Source organism: Gossypium raimondii, chromosome 12, assembly GCF_025698545.1.
Source record: "Gossypium raimondii isolate GPD5lz chromosome 12, ASM2569854v1, whole genome shotgun sequence".
NCBI classification, from domain to species: domain Eukaryota; kingdom Viridiplantae; phylum Streptophyta; class Magnoliopsida; order Malvales; family Malvaceae; genus Gossypium; species Gossypium raimondii.
In genome coordinates this window covers 1,382,436-1,395,809 of record NC_068576.1, presented here as the reverse complement: position 1 = coordinate 1,395,809, position 13,374 = coordinate 1,382,436, and the positions used below count along the sequence as shown (strand labels likewise).

Sequence of the window (13,374 nt, the reverse complement as noted above, 5' to 3'; positions counted from 1 at the left end):
AGGGGGTCAAAAAATAAATATGGCGGAGCCAAAAAGTTTGGCACCAACACTTTTGAATGTGTCAGCGCAATTTTTTTTTATTTTTTTAAAATTTAAAATTATAAAAAGATTTTTTTTATTGGGTGGAGTCATTCTAAATGGCACCACCACTGTATGTAAGGGTTTTTTAATGTGTTTTATTATTTTAAAATTTTAATATTTTATTTGGTGGAGTCATATAAAATGATGTCACTAGTATATTGTGTATTTTTAATGTGTTGTTTTTTAATTTTAAATTTTAAAAAAATAATATTTTATTTGGTGGAGTCATTCTCTTTGATGTGATCAAATAGCTATATATATCCCCAACCCAATGGTATATTACTGCAAGTTGGGGAATTTTTTTAATTATATCATGTTAGAGGATGGAAAAGAGAGAGAGATGAGAAGTGTTTTTACCTATTTACAAATGGCCACGTATATGGTTGGTGCTTAATAGCCGCCAGAAACGACATCCTGTACGGAGGCCAGGACTACAGCAGCCCCACTCAACTGGCCATGTTACTTACCCCGTGTTTTGTTGTTCGACAAAACTCACAGTATAATATGCCTAACATTGTTGATCCCCAGCTGTAAGTATCGGCACGATGGAGATCCTCCAATAGAGGCAAGTACTTTAAGTAAACAATATTAGACGTGTTGTCCAGCATAAATACCCCCTGATAAGCTGCATAATAAACGCTCGAGCAACTCACATCACCTCGTGCTCAGTGGCGGATCTCTATAACTCCTTCAAATTTGCTCTCAACCATGCCAATGTCAAGTACGTAAAGTTTCATCCCCTATCACCAAGGAACCGTCCAAACAATCTGTGGCATACTACTGAAGGTTCCAACACTTTGCTTCGGCCCATGACCACATCACCGTCAGCTCGTAACCCAAGTTACATAGCGACGTCCTCCAATGTGATCGTGTACTCCCTGCACAGCATAATAAAGGTATGGGTCTCTAGCCACCACCGCTTAACCAATGTGGATATTAGGTTTACCCTCAGGTCGAATCTCCGGATCAATGCGACATCCCCAAATCCCGCCAACTATAAGAATGGCATGATCCACTTGTCCGGATCGTACTTGGAAAAATGGAACCGCGACCTCAAAACATGATACCCATCTTATATAGTAATTTTTTTAATAAAAATATGATAAATCAAGTATCTATATAATTTAAACATAAAATTGTCAATGTTTTCAAGTAATTCTCCAATCTATTTGCTTCTTCATACCTACTATATAATATATATATATATATATCTATTTTTAAACTCATTAAAGAAATTGAATTTTTCTAATAAAATTTAAATAATTCAAATAAGATCCCAAAAAATTGGAAAAATTATATTTATTTATTTATTTATTTTGATAAACTTTACAAATTTAATTTTATTGCTTAGTATAAAATTTTAAAAATAATGTAACTTGTATTTGGCCACTGTATTCTTCAAATATTTTTTAGTCTTTAAAATAAATATTTAAAAATACGATAAATTAAATAAATTATGTTGTCCCAAGCCTTTGGCTTTTCCTTTTTTTGTTTGGCGACGAGTTTTTAAATATTTAAAAATATGATAAGTTTAGATCAATTTAAAACACATCACACTTTATAAATAAAAAATTATTTTATAGCGGGTACGAGTATGCTCCTTTTTTTTCTAAGGCATCAGAGATCTTATCCCATACCTATATTGGATGGCATATGGGTTGGACATGGATACGATTGAGTCTAGGTAAAATAATATTTACATTTACTAAATACACAAATTTAAATCTCATGATACTCGAGAAGACATTTTGATATCTGCATAATTTTAAAAAAACACATAAATTAAATATAATTAATTATTACATTACAATAACTACTTTAATATAATACATGAACATCAAAATATATTTACATACAATTTTTTTTTTCTTTTCTCCTCTTCTCTTCTTCTCTTCTCCTACTTCAAAATTGTAAGGGGACCAAAATCAACCCTACCTTTCTTTTTAAAATGTTGATCAGATCTCTTCTCTTCTCCCCTTCTAATTTTTTTAAAGTCATTAATTAAACTAGCTATGACCAGTTACATTGCTGACGTCGTTGACGCAGCTGATGCGATGTGACCGATCAGTATATTTATTTTTTAACCTTTTGATTTTTTTTATTTCTTTTTAAAATGCCTTAGTTTATTTTTTTTACATATCAACCCTTTTCTCATTTTTTTTCCAATCAATTCAATCCCCCACTTTCTTTCTTTTTTTCTCATTTTTTTCCAAACTTTCTTTCTTTTTAGGTTCTCTGTTTCTTGATTTGTATTAAAAATGTCCCTTTGATTTTCTTGATTTCACATTACATAAATGATTTACTACAAAATTATTTTACATTGCTAACATTTCAAATAACTATCAATTTACATAATTCAAAAATTATATTTTACAAAATTTACACCATCGGTAAGTAACATGGCCGGTTGTGTGGGGCTACTGCAGTCTTGGGCTCTGTACAGGATACCATTTCTGATGGCTATTAGGCACCAACCATATACGTGACCACTTGTTAATAGGTAAAAACACTCCTCATCTCTCTCCCCTCCATTAGACCTGTCCATGGGCCGGGCCGGGCCGGGTTCGGGCCGGGCCCACAAAAAATCTCAGCTCGTTTACTAGGCCCGGGCCCGGCCCAGTCCGGCCCGAAATATGGGCCTGAGATTTTGCCCAGGCCCGGCCCGAAGGAAAAATATGGGGCCCGAGCCCGGCCCGGCCCGTGTTTAATTAAAATTAAAATTAAAATTATTTTTTTAATAAAATTAAAACTAATTGTTATTAAAATTAATTGTTAGTAAAATTATCAAATTATTAATTGTTAATTGTATTAATTGTTGTAATAAAATCTAACATTTGATTAGTAAATTTATCAAATTATTAATTGTATTAATTGTATTAATTGTTGTAACAAAATCTAACATTTGATTAGTAAAACAAACTTGATGTTTTTTTATTATTTTGTAACACTAGTCAAGGAAATGAAAGTAAATAAACTTAAAATAAAAACTATTATATTTTAAAAATAAAAATATATATTTAATATTTTTTGGGCGGGCAGGCCAAAAAAATCTTGCCCGAGGCCGGCCCATTTTTAAACGGGCCTAAAATTTTGCCCAAGCCCATATTTCGGGCCTATATTTTTACCCAAACCCTCCCATATTTCGGGCGGCCCATGGACAGGTCTACCCTCCATCCTCTAATATGATTTAATTAAAAAAAAATCTGCAACTTAGAGTGATCTGCCATTGGGTTGGGGATATGTATAGCTATTTGATCACGCTAAAGAGAATAGCTCCACCAGATAAAATATTATTTTTTAAAAAAATTAAATTAAAAAAACATACACAGTATACTAGTGGTGTCATTCTGTATGGCTCCACCAAATAAAATATTATTTTTTTAAACAAAAAATACATTTAAGAGAAAACCTTACATAAAGTGGTGGCATCATTTAGAATGACTCCACACATACAAAAGTGATGGCGCCAAACTATTTGGCTTCACCACTATATTTATTTTTTGACCTCCCAATTTTTCAGAAATAGCAATATTTCCTTAGTATTTTTATACAGGTGACATCATTTTACATGGTTCCACCAAAAAGTTGAATTTTTTTATTAGGTTTGTTGACGTGGCATGTTGGTGGCACCAAACTATCTGACTCCACCAATTTTTACTATAGATTTCAGGTTATTTATGTGTATAATTAGAAAAGTGGATCATTTTCGTAATTAATCAAATTTTTAGGGTCATTTGTATAAAAAACTGAAAAAAGAATGATAATAGGTAGAAGCATTTGTAAGTGGTTTTCTGTTTAAGGAATACCGAGGGTTTCAATTTCCTAAGGATATGGGAAGGATCAACTTTCAATTCAAGCTATCTTTGCTTTGGAACCATAAATCTAGTTAGCATCCACATTTTTCTTATTGGGTTCTTTGTAACTATTGCTTTCATATTAATTGATAAAGAGTATTTTATATTTTATTAAAAAAATATTGCATTTGAATTATTAATTATTTACTTTTTGTTCTTGGATTGAATCGGCGGATAAACAAAAAATCGATGGTTTGACTAATTCGACTACTGGTCTAGTTGTGAAAAATATTAACAATAACGCTAAACAATGTAGCATTGCTAACGAGACTTATAATGCACGAGCATCCAATAATGGGGAGCTTTAAATTTAACCTATAATAGGTCGTTATCCATGCATCGAGAATAGATACTCAAATTTCAATGGCAACGAGTGAAGCTTGAGTGGTTGAAAATGTCTTCAAGAATCTCTCACAGAATCCAACACCTGATGATATTGATTTCCATCGTCAAGCATACATTCTTCACTTGATCGGTGATGTGTTGATGCCTGAAAAGTTCGACAACTTAGTTTATGCCATATGACTCTTGTTGCTATATAATTTTTGAATGGCCGGTACGTATAGTTGGGGCCTTGTTGTTTTGAATTACTTATACAAGGCATTGTGTAAGGGATGTAGAGTGGGGAGTCAAGAAGTGAATGGTTGCCTTGTAATTTTACAGTTGTAGGGAAGGTATCAACTTCCATTCATTGCGCTTAGACCCATTGAACCATTAATTTTCCCATTGACAATAACATAAATCCTAGAACTCTAAACCTTTAAATCAATATTTATAGTATAAAAGTGCAAAATATGTACTAACATTTTTTTGTGATTTAATAGGTGGTTTGGGCATTGTGAACATACAATTTACTTGAAAAACAATTTTGTATTTATATGAGGAGAAATCAATAAGGAATCCAATGATTCAATAAATTATGTTCCATGTAGTTTCAATGGATTTTAATTAAAAAAACTAAATAGAAAATATCATTTGTAATGGAAAGAAAATCATTTTATTTTATTTTATAATTTTAATGGATGTTTTACCAATCGGCCAAGGTTATAACATTACTACTACTAAAGGCATGTGTGTTGGAAAACATGAAAGGTGTGCAAGGCGAAAAATAAAAAATTTTAATACATCTAAGATCAACTTTGATAGTTAAAAACAATAAATCGTCGATAACTTTGCACTTGAATGTGTTTTGATTCACTTTCACAAGTTAGAGAAGGTGATTTGTGATTACTCTTGAATTGTATGCAAGGAACTACACTTCTTTAGAGAAATGACCATATCTCACATTGCAGAACTCAAACTTTGGAGATTCAAAAATTGTTACAAAGACAACACAAAGTTATGTAATTTGGGCATAAGAATCACCCTCGAAAGGTGGTTAAAAGGTTGAGAAAATTCTAATCAAAGTTACCTCTTTGAAACCTAACGATTAATCTCGAACTTCTCGTAAGGAACTTCACTATTTTACGAAAATGACCATATATCGAGTTACATGCCATGAAATCAAGTGATTCAAAAACTTTTTTCAAACACAACTCAGAACTCTATGATTTAGGCACCAAAATCATACAAAAAGCTTGTCAGAGCATATCAAAAAGTCTAGTTGAAGTTAACCTATGGATCTTATGAGATTAGATTTGGATTCTCATATAATTTCAATCCTTACTTTCAACTGATTGGATCTTCTATGCTATTCTCTAACTCATGGATTGCATGACTAGTAGGCATCATTCCAAACACAAACACAAGTACTGAATCGAAACTCTATAAAGAAAAATTCTCTCTCTCTCTCTCTCTCTCTCTCTCTCTCTCTCTCTCCCTCTCTATAATAAAGATTTGTTGGGTGATTCAACCATATGGGCAGAAAATCGAGTCTAACAAGGCATCCTTATTTCGCCCACCTTAGCTTGTTAGGGTGACAAGCACTCCCCATAAGTTTTGGCATCTTTTGACCCTAATTGGGTCACCTGAAAGTCCACATATGCAGAAACTAAAAGTAGTTACCTAATTGAATAATTTACATAAGCCCTATTTTAATCTCGTGTAAAGTCATGACAACTTTATCATATTAACATGTATTTGTAACTTTATTCAATTAAGTTTATTCCATTTCAAATAATTAGATAACATGATCTCTTAATTTAGCTACACTTTGGATTCATCATTTAACCAATTAAATAGATATCTAAAGTGACTAAATAATTTTGTAATTTTATTATAATTAGGACCAAATTGAGACCATTTGTAAAACTTGAGGGTTAATTTCTTTATAATCATAATCAAATTGAAAAATTATTATTGAGGATAAATTTGTTATTATACTTATTATAAAAATTGCCATGTCATCAAATTAGTGGCAGTAAACGAAATTGGACCAAAACAGACAAACTAATTAGTTGGGTGACTATTTTATAATTTTTTTTATTCTTAAATAACCAAAAAAGAAACTTAAGCATAATGGGGTGGCATGTTGTGTAAATTACACAAATAATAATACTAAGGCTTAATTGAATAGTTGTCCCTTAAACTATGGCCTTTTTTCGAGATAGGTACCTAAACTTTTTTTTAGTCAATCAGATACTTCAACTTTATTTCCATAACCAATGTTGCCCTCTACCATTACATACGTTAAAAATAATCCTTACAGTCAATTAGAAAGTGACACGCCATTAAAATTTATTTTACCTTAATGTGGCTAAAAATTTGAAAAGGAAAAGAATTAAATAAATAATTTATATTAATATTAAATAAAATAAGAATATTTTCCCACCTCTCCCTCCCTCCTACTCACATGTTCCCATTCCTGCCTAATAATAAAAATTATAGTTTGGTTCGATAAAAAAATTAAATACCTAATTTAAATTACACCAACAGTCACTCAACTTTGGGGTAGCTGACAAAACAGTTACTCTGGTTTCAATTCAGTCACTCAACTTTCGGAAAATAACAAAACAATCATTTTAACCATTTTTCGTTACAGACGTAACAGAAAAGTGACATAGCATCCTACTGTATAAACGACCCCAATTTAAAACTCTAACTGGGCTGGGCAATAAAAGAAGAAGAAGAAGAAGAAGAAGAGAAAATTTTGAGAGCTGTGATTGAATCAGGAATCAAGAAAGGAAAAAAAAAAGATCGTGGATCGTGGCGACAGCAGAGGGGCAAGCTTCACAAAGAAAATTTTTGATGACGAGAACAGTTGAGAGCTTTTCTTAGCTGTATTCGGCCAAATGCACCATCTCATCTCTTTTCGGGTCATCTTTATTTCTTATTCTTCTTCTTTGTACCAGATACTTTGAACTTAGAATCTGCCATGGTTTAGGGATAAAACGATGCGATTGTTGCTACTTCCATTTTCTTTTTCTATATGGGGTTTTTGTTTTCTTTATTACCTTTTGTCTTAAAACTTTTTTATCAGTTTACTACCATGGTGATGTTTGGTAAGTGTTTTGTTGAGTACATATGGTTTGTATTGAAATGGAAACTCATTTGCCAGTTAATGGATCTTGTTGATTATACACCCATGTGAGGTTTAAACCCACAATAGTTAATGGATGATGATGATGTTTAATGTTGACCATCATCTCTCTTTCGTGGAAAATGAAAAATAGAAATTGCATCTTTTTTTATTAAGTTGAGCATATCCGTGTTAGTGCAGAAGAAGTAGATCATAATCTTTGAAAATAGAGATTGTTGGGGTGCAGAAGAAAAAACATAAACATATTGGGTTATTTATGCAAAAAGTAAAAATATTAGGTCATTTATTAAAAAATGAAAAAAGAAGGATGAAAAAAAAAGTCACTCAACTTTGCCTTGTCCAACATGGAAAATTAACTGGCCACATCAGCAGTCCCGCTAAGCCAGTGACGGAAACAGTTAATGGGTGACTGATTTGTCACTTTTCTATAACATTAATGATTGTTTTGTTATTTTTTGAAAGTTGAGTGACTAAATTGAAACCAGAGTGATTGTTTTGTCAGCTACCCAAAATTTGAGTGACTGTTGGTGTAATTTACCCTTAAAAAAAAGTCATAGTTTAAGGGTCTACTGATTAATTAAGCCTAATAATAATAAATTTTAAAAATAAATCTCAAATATGATTGTACTCAAAATTTCTATCACAAAAAAGAAATAGCCTTCCCAGTATTAAAATCAATGTAATTTCTACATTTATCTATCTATACTTGCCTATATATATTATATTTGTATTAAGTTTTTATCGAGATAGAATCACAAGTCAATTAAGTATCAATTCAATTGTGAAATTGTTAAATTATTCTCTCATATACATTTTACATTTATTTATCTACACTAGCATATACTTGTATTAAGGTTTTCTTGAGTTGATATCACGGGTCAACTTTAGTTGTGAAATTACTAAATTATCATTATATACAAATTAAATTATATTAAGATGGTGTTTTTATTTTTTATTGATAATAAATCAATAAAAAAATTAATCATAAAAATATATTTATATAGCAAAATAGTCCACCAAACCCAAATAATTTGGTAAGTTTAGTTTTGGTCTAATTAGGTAATATGCGAGCCCAAATGACCTTAATATCAGGCCCGAATATTAAAAAATATTAAACAAATGGCCCATGCAGGTCTCGAACCTGCGACCTTGGCGTTATTAGCACCACGCTCTAACCAACTGAGCTAATGGGCCACCGGCGTTTCGTTGAAACAATTATATTTGTACAGGAAGAAACAGTAATGGGAAACCAAGCTGTGCATTTTGCAATTTGTTCATTTCTTCTGCACACAAAAGTTGGCCACCATGTCATATCAATTTATTAATGGGATAGTTTTTATTTAAATTGATAAATCAATTTTTTGATCTCATAAATTAAAGAATTACATTTGAAAAAAATTAATTTTACTTTTAAATTCATTTATAAAAATATGTTTCAACAGATTTACATTATAATTATTTTAGGAAGTGCTTGATTTGAGTTGTCATCATAGAATTTGTCAACTTTAATAGCCTAGATCCAATTCGACGGAGGATTTGGACAATGTCTTTGATAATATCTCAACATATAATATAAAATAGGTTTTGATATCTGATGCGCTCTTCATTAATAAGTAGTTTATATTTACTCACAAGCAAAATAAACACTTGAATTCTTTAAAGATCCAGAAACTACCATCACTTACCTCCTCACCAATTCGATATGTTCATTAATAATTAGCTTATCTTTACTCACAAACAAAGTAAACACTTGAATTCTTTAGAGATTTAAAAATTACCATCACTTACATCCTCGTCAATTCGGTATGCGTCAATAGCAAGATACGTAAATTTTATTGAGATTCTACGATATTGATCAACAACCCAGTTTGGGAAGGTGGTTTAATGGCCACAATGCATTCTAATAAAGCATCAACCACTAAATAGCTAAAATTACTCTAATCTCAACTTCCATCCATCTTCACCATGCTTTAGGGATATGAAAATCATATTAGAGAAGAGGGACTTGAGTAATAGGTTGGTATACTTCTTCTCATTAGACTAAAGGTCAATTTAACATCGTCTCTCAGAAGTATTTTTTAGATAAAAAAAACACTTGATAAAATCATTACTAAACAAGAGGCTTTTGAGTTTTTTAAAACTGCTTTTGAGACACAAAAAAAATTGCCAAAAGCAGAAGTAGAAAATTTTAATTTTTACTCAAAAGTGCTTGCTAAACTAGCCCTAAGTTGAGTTGTTGAAACATTTTTAAAATATTTATAGTATTTCGTTAAATAAAAATGAAAGGGTTTAAGCAATATAAATTTATAACTTTTGGTTATTAATTAAGAATTATGGCTATTCATGATAATGAATTATATCCTTAAATATGAAGAGTTATTTTTAACAAAAATTATAACTACTCAATTACGTTCATTTAAGAAATCTTACTTGAACCGTTATATTAATTTAAGAGATATAATTATTAAAAAATACCTATTATAAAATTATTTTTATGAAAAGACATGAGAATTTCTATAAATAGAGATGCGATTTCATCCGGATGATTTTGTTTGGGAAATACATTGTATAAAAAGACATGAGAATCCTTATAAATAGTGGTGAGATTTTATTTGGAATCTATCTGGTAAAATTTATGAAGAAACCGTGAGAAAATAAAAAAATTGAGAAAAAAATTTATGAATGTTGAAAGAAGATAAGAAAAAATTAAAAAATTTTGAATTTTAGTGGTTGTTTTCAAATAATTGTGGGGTCAATAACTCATTTTATTTTTTTTTTATAAAATAATTTTTTTTCAGCATGTGGCTTCAGCACTTATTACTATCTAGTGTCACGAGGTTAGAATTTAAGTCTGGCAAATTGTACGACCTTAGGAGATTGAAATAAAACAAAGGCAAACTCAAAAGACAAATGAACTCGAATCAAATAGAAAAGCCACAAGAAAATAATAACACACCAAATGCTTGAGTAAATGCTATCAAGTATTCTATTACTCAAGAATGAAATGATTACAAATGAAGGGAGAGGGCTCCATTTATAGTTGAGCTCTCCCAAATCCAACGATATAGATTGAGTTACATCAATAATTGTGATTAATGCCTATGTACAATATGAAAGATCTAAGAGATTTAAATTTTATACATTCTTATCTTTTAGGATTTACATTAATTATCTTGGTGAACATACAAATTACTAAAGTGCTTACATTTTAATTAAGATCTAACCAGATAAGTCTTAAGTCTCTTCCAAGTAATGAATCATTCCAATTAAGCCGAATAATCCCAATTGAATATAAATAATCTACAATGTGTGCATCAATTATTGTAGAGGTGTCCATGGGCCGGGCCGGGCCAGGCCCAGGAAAAAATTTTGGCCCGCATCCTAGGCTCGGGCCCGGCCCGAAATATGGGCCTGGAATTTTGTCCAGATCCAGCCCGGGAATAAAATCCTAAGCCCGACCCCGGCCCTGCCCGACCCATTTTTTAATAAACACCAAAAAATAATTTTAAAAATAAAAGTATTTTAAAAATATTTTAAAATTAAAAAATAAAAATAAAAAATATATTTTTATTAAATTCGGGCCGGGCCAGGCCGGGCCCGGGCCAAAAAAGTGGTGCCCGAGGCCCGGTCCGTTTTCTAAACAGGCCTCATTTTTTTGCCCAAACCCATATTTCGGGCCTATATTTTTACTCGAATCCTCTCATATTTCGGGCGGACCGTCGGGCCGGGCCGGTCTCCTTTGCACGAATATAACACCTAATGATACATAAATACTATTTATATACTATCAAGCTTAGTTATATCACTATTTGAAAAAAAAATTCAAAAAATTATAAAATTTTTTATTCAAATAATGGGTGTGTATATGCCTAAAGACATTTAAGCCTTTTATATTTTACTAAATAATTTCCATAAAAATAAACATTTACCGAAACCTAAATTTCCATTAATTGAATTTAATCCATTAATTGGATTTTAGTTAAAGTTTGTTATTTTATATATTATTCACTAAAACTCAATTAATGAATAATAATTATCATTTGTGTCGAGATTGAAATTTCAAAATTGAAAAGTTTAAGAACTTAAAAATGATCCAGTTGAAGATTATGGACTAAATTTACAACTACGTTTAGTACAAGACTAATAATTAAATTTAACCAAATAGATTTAACAGTTACTGTTCGAATCAAGGCTAAAATTTTATATTTTGAAAAGCATAGGTGTCGAAACCATTTTTGAAAAATAAAAAATTTTAAGGTTGTCGACTTTAAAAAATGAAAATTGGGAGTCGCCACCAATCTTTTATTAAGGTGTGATTGGGTCACCTAAAAACGACTTTGGTCTATGAATTTTAGAAAAACGGGTCCGGGAGTCGGTTACGCATGAGGAAGGATTAGCACCCTCATTACGCTCAAAAATTGGTACCTAGTTAATTAATTAATGTCTTAAGGTCGAAAATTTTAAAAATATAATCATTAAAAACTTAAAACGTTGCATATTAAGACCCTTTTCAATTCAGAGAAAAAATGCCACACTCAATACGTTAGGGCACAACATTCTAATTTCCTCCAAAATAAATTAGGTCAGAATACTTATACAATAAAACTTTAAAAGAACATCCACTCATCCAAGATTTAAGAAATCACGCCCAATACGTTAGGGCACGATGCCTTTAGAATCCCAAACTCGGAATATTTCCTTTACTTTAAAAGAACATCCACTTATCCAAGATTTAAGAAATCACACCCAATACGTTAGGGCACAATTCCTTTGTCGAAACCGTTTTTTTGAAAACAAAAATTTAGTTGTCGACTTTAAAAAATAAAAATAAAACTGGAGTCGCCACCGATCCTTTATTAAGGTGTGATCGGCCCACCTTAAAAATTATTTTGGTCTGCGAATTTTGAAAACAGGTTCGGGAGTCAGTTACGCACGAGGAAGGGTTAGCACCCTCGTAACGCCCAAAAATCGGTACCAAATTGACTATTTTAATGTCTTAGTGTCGAAAGTTAAAAAAGATTTTAAAATAAGTTTGGATGATGAAATTTGCAAAAGGATAACCAATTGTTCAAGTCATGTAAAGAAATCGAGTCCCAATACGTTAGGGTACAATTCCTCATAATCCCCGAACTTCGGATATCTCTCTTATTTTATGAAAATCTTCATTTCGAGAAAGTAACATGCCACACCCAATACGTTAGGGCACAACAAATTAAGTTTCCAAAAATGATTTTTATGCATTTTGAATAAAACTATTCTCGGTCATTTAGGATTGACGAAGAAAATCGGAACCCAATACGTTAGGGCTCAATTTCCCTCGAAAATCCCAAACTTCCAAAAATACTTTTATTCAAAAAAACCTTTAAATCAAGAAAATAATTTTGATGAATGGTAAAAAATCAAAATATATATTTTCAAAAAAAACAGGTATGTTAAAAAGTTAATGTATAACATGGAACCGAAATTTAAAATTAAATTATACACGTATATATACATTTACAAAATATACAGATATAGGCACATACAAATAAATTTAAAAGTACACATGTGCATGGGCTTAGCATACATATAAGAATACATAAAACACATCAATCCAAAAACCTAATAAAATGTGTGCATGTATTTGCATATTATGAGAATGGAAAGTTTGGATATATACTTATGCATAAAACAAAAATGTGCAAGTATTCTAAAATGTATATGCGTACACATATATATGTTTGTAAAAATTTATGAAGAATAATATATAAAAATACGTATATACATATTTACAATGGTAAAAACAAAATTGAATCTAAAATATAAAGGTGTACATAAGTATGTCTATATATATAGAAAAATAAAGATGTATTTAGAGCCATATAGATATATATGAATTATTAAATATATGGAAAAACAAATGAAAATATGTACATAAAAAGAGGTATGTATGTAAGTATATTTACAAAAGCAGGAAAAAAC

The 13,374-nt window shown here is 30.8% G+C and overlaps 1 non-coding gene across 1 annotated transcript; it reads right to left on the bottom strand.

Annotated features, from left to right (window-relative positions):
- Window positions 1-8,533: 8,533 nt before the first annotated feature.
- TRNAI-AAU (transfer RNA isoleucine (anticodon AAU)) lies at window positions 8,534-8,607 on the bottom strand. Its single transcript has one exon. It is a non-coding gene; the product is annotated as a tRNA-Ile (tRNA).
- Between the last annotated feature and the right edge of the window lie 4,767 nt (window positions 8,608-13,374).